The following is an 8,675-nucleotide window of genomic DNA, read 5'->3' on the forward strand; positions in this document are numbered from 1 at the left end:
GGAAACCACTAGTTATGGATGTAGTATATCTGGTAATGAGGAAACCACTAGTTATGGATGTAGTATATCTGGTAATGAGGAACCCACTAGTTATGGATGTAGTATATCTGGTAACGAGGAAACCACTAGTTATGGATGTAGTATATCTGGTAACGAGGAAACCACTAGTTATGGATGTAGTATATCTGGTAACGAAGTGGTTGTTCCACTGGATATTATACTGGATATTATAAGGTGAATGCATATAGTATATCTGCTAATGAGGAAACCACTAGTTATGGATGTAGTATATCTGGTAATGAGGAAACCACTAGTTATGGATGTAGTATATCTGGTAATGAGGAAACCACTAGTTGTGGATGTAGTATATCTGCCTGGAGCAAAAAATGGTGAGGAAAGATTTTAGTTTTTCACAATGTATTCTGAATATTACAGCGCAAGATCAGGAGTGCTACTCAAGGAAACTCACATTAAGCTCTGTGTCTATTCACTACTTCACCACCATGGGGGGAAACTCAGGGGAGTTCTCATAGGCTGACAGTAAAAATAGCCTCCATTTCCAGGTTGCTTATGAGTGCATTTCACATTACTTTTGGATTATAATTGTAAGGCTGGTTTGAATCTCCTGCTTAATATGTTTGTGCTATTGTCGCAAATCAACAAATTTATACTTAATAAACACTTCAACCAGTAAAATGCTCTTTAGCTAGCTTTGCCATCAGCCTGAAACTGAGGGTTTGTAAATTAAGTGTTTAACAAATTGGCCCATAACTTCACCTAACAACAACATAGACCTACTGTAGGACCCATAACTTCACCTAACAATAACATAGACCTACTGTAGGACCCATAACTTCACCTAACAACAACATAGACCTACTGTAGGACCCATAACTTCACCTAATAACAACATAGACCTACTGTAGGACCCATAACTTCACCTAACAACAACATAGACCTACTGCAGGACCCATAACTTCACCTAACAACAACATAGACGTAGGACTATAAATCATTTAATATTTCAGGTGAAACATGGAAACTAAAATGTCTTTGTCATGACATTTCATAACCTGATCACCAGATAATTTTGTGAATAATCCCACTAGGCTACTCTGTAATGTGTTGTCATTCTAAATGTCCTGAATAAAGGAAAATAGCTCTGTGTGTTGTACAATAGCCTATCCATCAAGGAACAGTTCTCTACACATTATGAGCTAAGTATCTCTGTGTCCAGACAGACTAATGAGACCCTACAGTAAATCAAGCAGACAATAACACATTATAAACATCAATTTGTTAGGGATGCTGGATCCAACATGGAGCACGGCATAACTGTCTTTACCAGAGTAATGAATGAAAAAGCACTTTGGTAAAAAAAAAAATATTTCACCTTTATTTAACCAGTTAGGCCAGTTCTCATTTACGACTACGACCTGGCCAAGATAAAGCAAGGCAGTGCGACAAAAAAACAACACATGGGATAAACAAAAGTAGTCAATAACAATAGAAAAATCTATATACAGTGTGTTTTCAAATTGCAAATGGAGTAAGGAGTTAAGGCAATAAATCGTGATCGGTAAGCTGCTCAGATAGCTGATGTTTAACGTTAGTGAGGGAAATATAAGTCTCCAGCTTCAGCAATTTTTGCAATTCGTTCCAGTCACTGGCAGCAGAGAACTGGAAGGAAAGGCGGCCAAAGGAGGTGTTGGCTTTGGGGATGACCAGTGAGATATACCTGCTGGAGCGCGTGCTATGGGTGGGTGTTGGGTGGTATATTGGGCTTTGGTGACAAAACGGATGGCACTGTGATAGACTGTATCCAGTTTGCTGAGTAGTGTTGGAAGCTATTTTGTAAATGACATCGCCGAAGTCGAGGATCAGTAGGATAGTCCGTTTTAGCAGAGTATGTTTGGCGGCGTGAGTGAAGGAGGCTTTGTTCCTCTGAGGAGATGGGAGAACCTTCCAGAAGGACAACCATCTCTGCAGCACTCCACCAATCAGACCTTTATGGTAGAGTGGCCAGACAGAAGCCACTCCTCAGTAAAAGGCACATGACATTGCTTGGAGTTTGACAAAAGGCACCTTAAGACTCTAAGACTATGAGAAACAAGATTCTCTGTCTTGATGAAACAAAGATTGAACTCTTTGGCCTGACTGCCAAGCATCACGTCTGGAGGAAACCTGGCACCATCCCTACGGTGAAGCATGGTGGTGGCAGCATCATGCTGTGAGGATGTTTTTCAGCAGCAGGGACTGGGAGACTAGTCAGGATCCAGGGAAATATTAACGGAGCAAAGTGCAGAGAGATCCTTGATGAAAGACCTGCTCCAGAGTGCTCAGGACCTCAGACTGGGGTGAAGGTTCACCGTCCAACAGGACAACAACCTTAAGCACACAGCAAAGACAACGCAGGAGTGGCTTCGGGACAAGTCTCTATATCCTTTAGTGGCCCAGCCAGAGCCCGGACTGGAACCTGATCTAACATCTCTGGAGAAACCTGAAAATAGCTGTGCAGTGACGTTCCCCATCCAACCTGACAGAGGGGTCTGAATACTTTCCGAATGCACTGTATACAGCAACACCTCCCCCATAGGCATTCCTGTCTTTTCTGTAGTTGTTATATTCCTGTATTGCTACTGCTGTATCAAAGGAATTATCTAAGTGAGTTTCAGAGATGAGCACTACAGTGCATTCCAAATTCAATAGGCAGGCTAGTAAACAAAAGTTTCCAAAGAAAAACTTTTCCAGAAAATGTCAAAACGTATAATGCCCGTCCAAGAGACTGTCGACCAATCGCATTTCACATTGTGATGCTGTGACACACAGTTCCTAAGCTAATTGTCACAAAATCTCTTTTAAAAGCCCGGGGGAACACAAGTAAGCTTCATTCACCAGAAGTTATGCATGCTAGCCAACGTTAGTCAGGAGGCTCTTTAGTCTAGCTAGGCTAGGTAGGGCTGGGCGATATGGACAAAATGTTCACTATTTTTTTATTCAGAAAGTTGGTGAAGCAGCAACTGTACTGGAATGAGAACAATATAGATGCTACTTCGAGAACACAAACTCTCATCTTTCACAGCAAAGAGCAGGGAGTCCAGGGGATCACTGGAGGAGAAATGGAGGAAGCATTGTGGGATTCTCTTGGTGTGAGTACAGTTGTGCAGACTGAGTGGACGATGGTGAAGAACAGTGACTCTGTACAGTTGGTGAGACTGAGTGGATAATGGTGAAGAACAGTGACTCTGTACAGTTGGTGAGACTGAGTGGACGATGGTGAAGAACAGTGACTCTGTACAGTTGTTGAGACTGAGTGGACGATGGTGAAGAACAGTGGAGTGAAAGGGGTTAAAGTTGGTAATGAACAGCAGTTTATGGTTGGAGTGGGAATCATCAGCAAGGATGGTTTTTAGGGTGACCCGTTAGAGGTCTCAAAGATGGTGAAGGATGAATTGGGTAAAGTGACCCGTTAGCTGTCTCAAAGATGGTGAAGGATGAATTGGGTAAAGTGACCCGTTAGCTGTCTCAAAGATGGTGAAGGATGAATTGGGTAAAGTGACCCGTTAGAGGTCTCAAAGATGGTGAAGGATGAATTGGGTAAAGTGACCCGTTAGCTGTCTCAAAGATGGTGAAGGATGAATTGGGTAAAGTGACCCGTTAGCTGTCTCAAAGATGGTGAAGAATGAATTGGGTAAAGTGGAATCGGTTCGAGTGACCAGGAGCGGTATGATGCTGATTGTGTGTCAACAGCGCAAAAGGAGAAGCGCTGTGACTCAACAAGATGTGGACGTATGATGTGGAAGGCTATGACTTTCAGAGTAGGGCACCGGTTAAAAGTGTCATCTCTGGTGTTGCGTTGGACATAGAGGCTGGGTGGTTTAGGGAAAACATTCCAGGTATACGCACGTCCATTAAATTGAATGATAGACGGAAGGTTTTACTGTCGTTTGGTGAACTGGTTCTCCCATCTTATGTAAAACCTGGGTATGTGAGATATGCGGTGAGACCCTATGCACAGAAGCCTGTCATGATGTTGGCCTGTGGGTAAGGTTTATGACCCCCCCATAAATACCTTTCTCCCTTCCCCTCTCTTTCTGACCCTACTGAAGGACTGCTGTCCTGAAGGACTGCTGTCCTGTTAAATATAGAGAGTCTGGGAACATCAAACAAATGGGGAAAGGAACCATATTTTGGTAATAAAACCAGTTGGAAATATGCTTTGGAATGTAATGAGTATGGATGTCAGTTCGGTTGTCATCTGAGACATTATGACTGTACCTGGGAAAGTATACACCCTCTAGTTATCAGAGTCACATGGAATTGTTATGCAATTGAAATGTTTGATATTGAAATAGTTTGTTAAGAGATTAAATGTAATTTTAGCTTCCAAATGAGAGAATTGGGTTTTCATAAGGAAAGTGCCCTGCTTGATCAGTGGCCCACCCCTGTGAAGAGACAGGGGTTATAAACGATGAAACACATCCTTCCCCCTCTCCACTATATAAGCCTTTGACGAAAAGATAGCCTCATGTTCCAGTACGTGAGGTCTGCAGCCTCTACGTTAGAAGGACACACGTCAAGTACAGAACTAAGCCAACCTCGGCGTGAGCTTTGGTAGCGAATGGTATGAACTTTGAGCTTATTCACTACAAAAGTGATACTTCCTAGCCGTTGAGTTAGCAGCAGCCGCTGTAGACGTGGGCTAGGAAAGGACGGACGACGCATCCAGTCTAACAAACAGATGAAGATACCACCACGTATCCAATTTACCACCAGAGACATTCTTCCGAGGACAGGAAGATCTGTTGGCCAACCCGGCCAGCATCTACGACCAACCTACCGAAGCGCAGCTCAGAGTAAATATTTATTGCATTTTCCTTTTCCAAATGGGCGGTAATTTAGAATGCATAAGATAATGTATTTACGATAGCATAGCTGCTGTTTCTTTGTTCCTAAATCTTCCCGCTCTTTCATTCAAGCCCAACCCCCTTTCCTTTGTGTAACCAGCCATCATACAGGTTCCGTCCACCAGGGATGTTTTCTGTATGACATCATTTGTATTCTGTGTATTTGTAATTCTGTGTGATTAGTTTAGGTATTTAGTAAATAAATAATTAAACCCAATGTTGTATTGCTGATTCAACTTGTTAGCCAGGGTTCATGAAGATAGCCAAGAATGTACAACTTTCATTATGAGACTGAAAATAAGATAAGGGTTAATATTGACTGCTATCGATGTAAAATATTACTAAGTATTTTAAGAGTTTATTCGGAAGATAACGGCTCTATAAACGTTCTTCCGTGGTGCCCCGACTTTCTAGTTAATTAAATTTACATGATTAGCTTAATCAGGTAATATTAATTACAGAGAAAGAATTTTATAGGTTAGCATGTCATATCACTTAATCCTGCATAGCCAAAGACACGACAAGCCGCTGCGGTGTTACAATTGTAAAAGTTTGGACACGTGGCAAGTGTTTGTCCAAGGAATAAATATGTCGTAGTTGAAGAGTCAGATGAAGCATGTTGTTGTAATTGTGATGGGAATCACGTTCCCAAGATCCTGGAGTGCCCTGTACGGATGAAGGATGTCACAGTAGCTAGGATCAGGCCCATCCAGCAGGTGTCCTATGTGCAGGCAGTGAAAATAGCTGAAGGAGTGAGTAGAGAGAAGGTAGTGGATGTCCCACAGTCTGCATTGAAGCCATGCAGGAGAAGGACACTAATAGTGAAGGTGGACTTTGTTGTGTTTATAGAGCAAGAGATAAATTGCACTAGTCAAACTAATACACAAATCTAAAGAAGCTTGACATTGTGAAGGCGGCGAATAGATTTCTAGATCTCCAGAATACTGAATGAAGAGGTTCCCCCCTCCCGAATAGATTTCTAGATCTCCAGAATACTGAATGAAGAGGTTCCCCCCTCCCGAATAGATTTCTAGATCTCCAGAATACTGAATGAAGAGGTTCCCCCCTCCCGAATAGATTTCTAGATCTCCAGAATACTGAATGAAGAGGTTCCCCCCTCCCGAATAGATTTCTAGATCTCCAGAATACTGAATGAAGAGGTTCCCCCCTCCCAGAATAGATTTCTAGATCTCCAGAATACTGAATGAAGAGGTTCCCCCCTCCCAGATTCCTGAACATGTTTTGTTTTTGGGGTACATCACATTTTACAAACCAAACATTGAAATACACTTATAGAAGGTAAAGTAAAAACCCAAACCGGTTCGTGCATCAATATTAGTATGTAGTAAAATACGGTTTACCGCCCATCCCCAAGGCTAGGTTGAGAGTGGGCAGACATCGTACACATCACACTCAGGCAGACAAGACGTTTGATCCGACCAAAAGACCCAATCCATCTCCCTGTCCCGCAACTCAGACTTAGCCGAGGTACGGGCACCAAGTAGAGGAAGTCACTATCAGAAACACTAAGCCTCCTAAATAATGCTACACGATTGTCAAGAGAACTTGAGGCTGGACTAGCAGGGAAACAGTGCCAGACGTCCCCTAGTCTCGTACATGAACTGATGTACATGAACACAAAGTCCAGGGGGTGAGCACGCTCTACCACTAACATGCTGACCACAGTGCTCGCGTCACGTGCGCGAGCATTGCAGAATAAATAAATGTACACATACATGTTAATCAATCATTGCACCCACACTGCTTGCACGCGTCAACGAGCTTCTGCGTAGCCAGGCGCTAAAATAGAACTTGCTTCTATTTGTGACTCTCGACGCGCTGCAATTCCCACCTCTCCCATCTCCTCATTGGTTTTTAGAAGCATATACCCACGTGGGTGATTGAAAGATAAACTGAGGTCCACACTCCAGTTGGTGGTGGTAATGCACCTTAAAGTTGGTTGCCAACCGCCATATAAAGTCCAAAGAAGAAAAGGAAGCCTGAAGGAAGGAGGAGAGATGATGACAAACTAATTTGGTTCGACCACAAGGCACGACTGCCCTCTAGGACCGTTTGGGGCGTTGCTACTGGTTACCGATTTTGATGTGATATGCAAGTATTATGTGAAAGTATTTGAAATTATTTTGATGTGATATAAAAGTATTGTGTTAAATTATTTTGACATGATATGAAAGTATCACATCAGGATCCGCCCCTTTTTTTCTATTTTTGCCTAAAATGATATTCCCAAATCTAACTGCTCAGGCCCTGAAGCAAGGGCATGCATATTCTTGGTACCATTTGAAAGGAAACAGTTTGAAGTTTGTGGAAATGTGAAAGGAATGTAGGAGAATTTAACACATTAGATCTGGTAAAAGATAACACAAAGAAAAAAACAACCGTTCTTTTGTATTTTTTTGTACCATCATCTTTGAAATGCAAGAGAAAGGCCATAATGCATTATTCCAGCCCAGGTGCAATTTTGATTTTGTCCACTAGAGGGCAGCAGTGTATGTGCAAAGTTTATTCTGATCCAATGAGCCATTGCATTTCTTTTCAAAATTGTCTATCAAGACTGCCCAAATGTGTCTAATATGTTTATTAATAACTTTTCATGTTCATAACTGTGCACTCTCCTCAAACAATAGCATGGTATTATTTCACTGTAATATCTACTGTAAATTGGACAGTGCAGTTAGATTAACAAGAATTTAAGCTTTCTAGCAATATCAGATATGTCTATGTCCTGGAAAATGTTCTTGTTACTTACAACCTCATGCTAATCGCATTAGCATACATTAGCTCAACCGTCCTGTGGACGGGACACAGATCCTGAAGAAGTTGTTTAAAGCAGAAATCAGCAGTAGAAACAATAACAAAGCGAACTCCCTGCCCGTTTCGGTAAAAAGCTGAGGGATGGAGCTGGAGAAATGTAACCATCCATGATATCAACATTCTAGTTTTAACCATGTTTTGAGGATATACAGTGTTTGTTTATATTTCCTGACAAACATTGGAGTAAAAAAAGCTTATATTTTGGGTTCTGATGGGGTACGACAGTTGAACTAATCTCATGAGGCATTTATAAGTGATTTATTCAAGAAACAGATGGGTAGATATCATTAATGTATAAGTCCCAAAATGGATGTAACAACTGCTGATTGCCCCTTTAAGAGAACATCTTGGGCTAATCTAATAGGAGATATTGAGGACTACAGTATTTCAGGCATTGTCATTGGATGCATTTGATCAATTGTTAACGTTTTGTTGATGGTCCACTCTTGATGTTCTACACGTTACAGTGTAGCTTCAGCCATTCCTACAGAACAACATTAAAGTGTAGAACCCCTTTACTGCATATTGGTTCAACGACTGCAGAGACGGTACTTACTGGTGTTAAACAGATCTCCAACCTCCTCTTCTTCCTCCAATGTGACAGTCATCTTCCCCTCCCCTTTCACTCCAAAAACTGAATCCTCCTCTTTCTCTGCCGCCTCTTCTTTTACAGTAACATCCTCCTCCTCTTTCACTCTGAACGAGTCTTCCTCTTCTTTCACTGTAACGTCTTTCTCTTCTTCTTTCACGGTAACAGCTTCACCCTCTACTTGTTTTTGTATTGTAACAGCCTCCTCTTCCTCCTCCTCTTTCACTAGAGCTTCTTTCTCCATCCAGCAGACCTCCGCTTCTTTAGCAGGAGGAGAGTAGCTTAGTGAACTCATGGTCGGGGATGTTAGCTAGCTAGCATTAGCGACTAGCCTAGTTCTAAGC

The sequence above is a fragment of the Salmo salar genome, unplaced genomic scaffold (genome assembly GCF_965601325.2).
Source record: "Salmo salar unplaced genomic scaffold, fSalSal1 ptg000152l, whole genome shotgun sequence".
Taxonomy (NCBI): domain Eukaryota; kingdom Metazoa; phylum Chordata; class Actinopteri; order Salmoniformes; family Salmonidae; genus Salmo; species Salmo salar.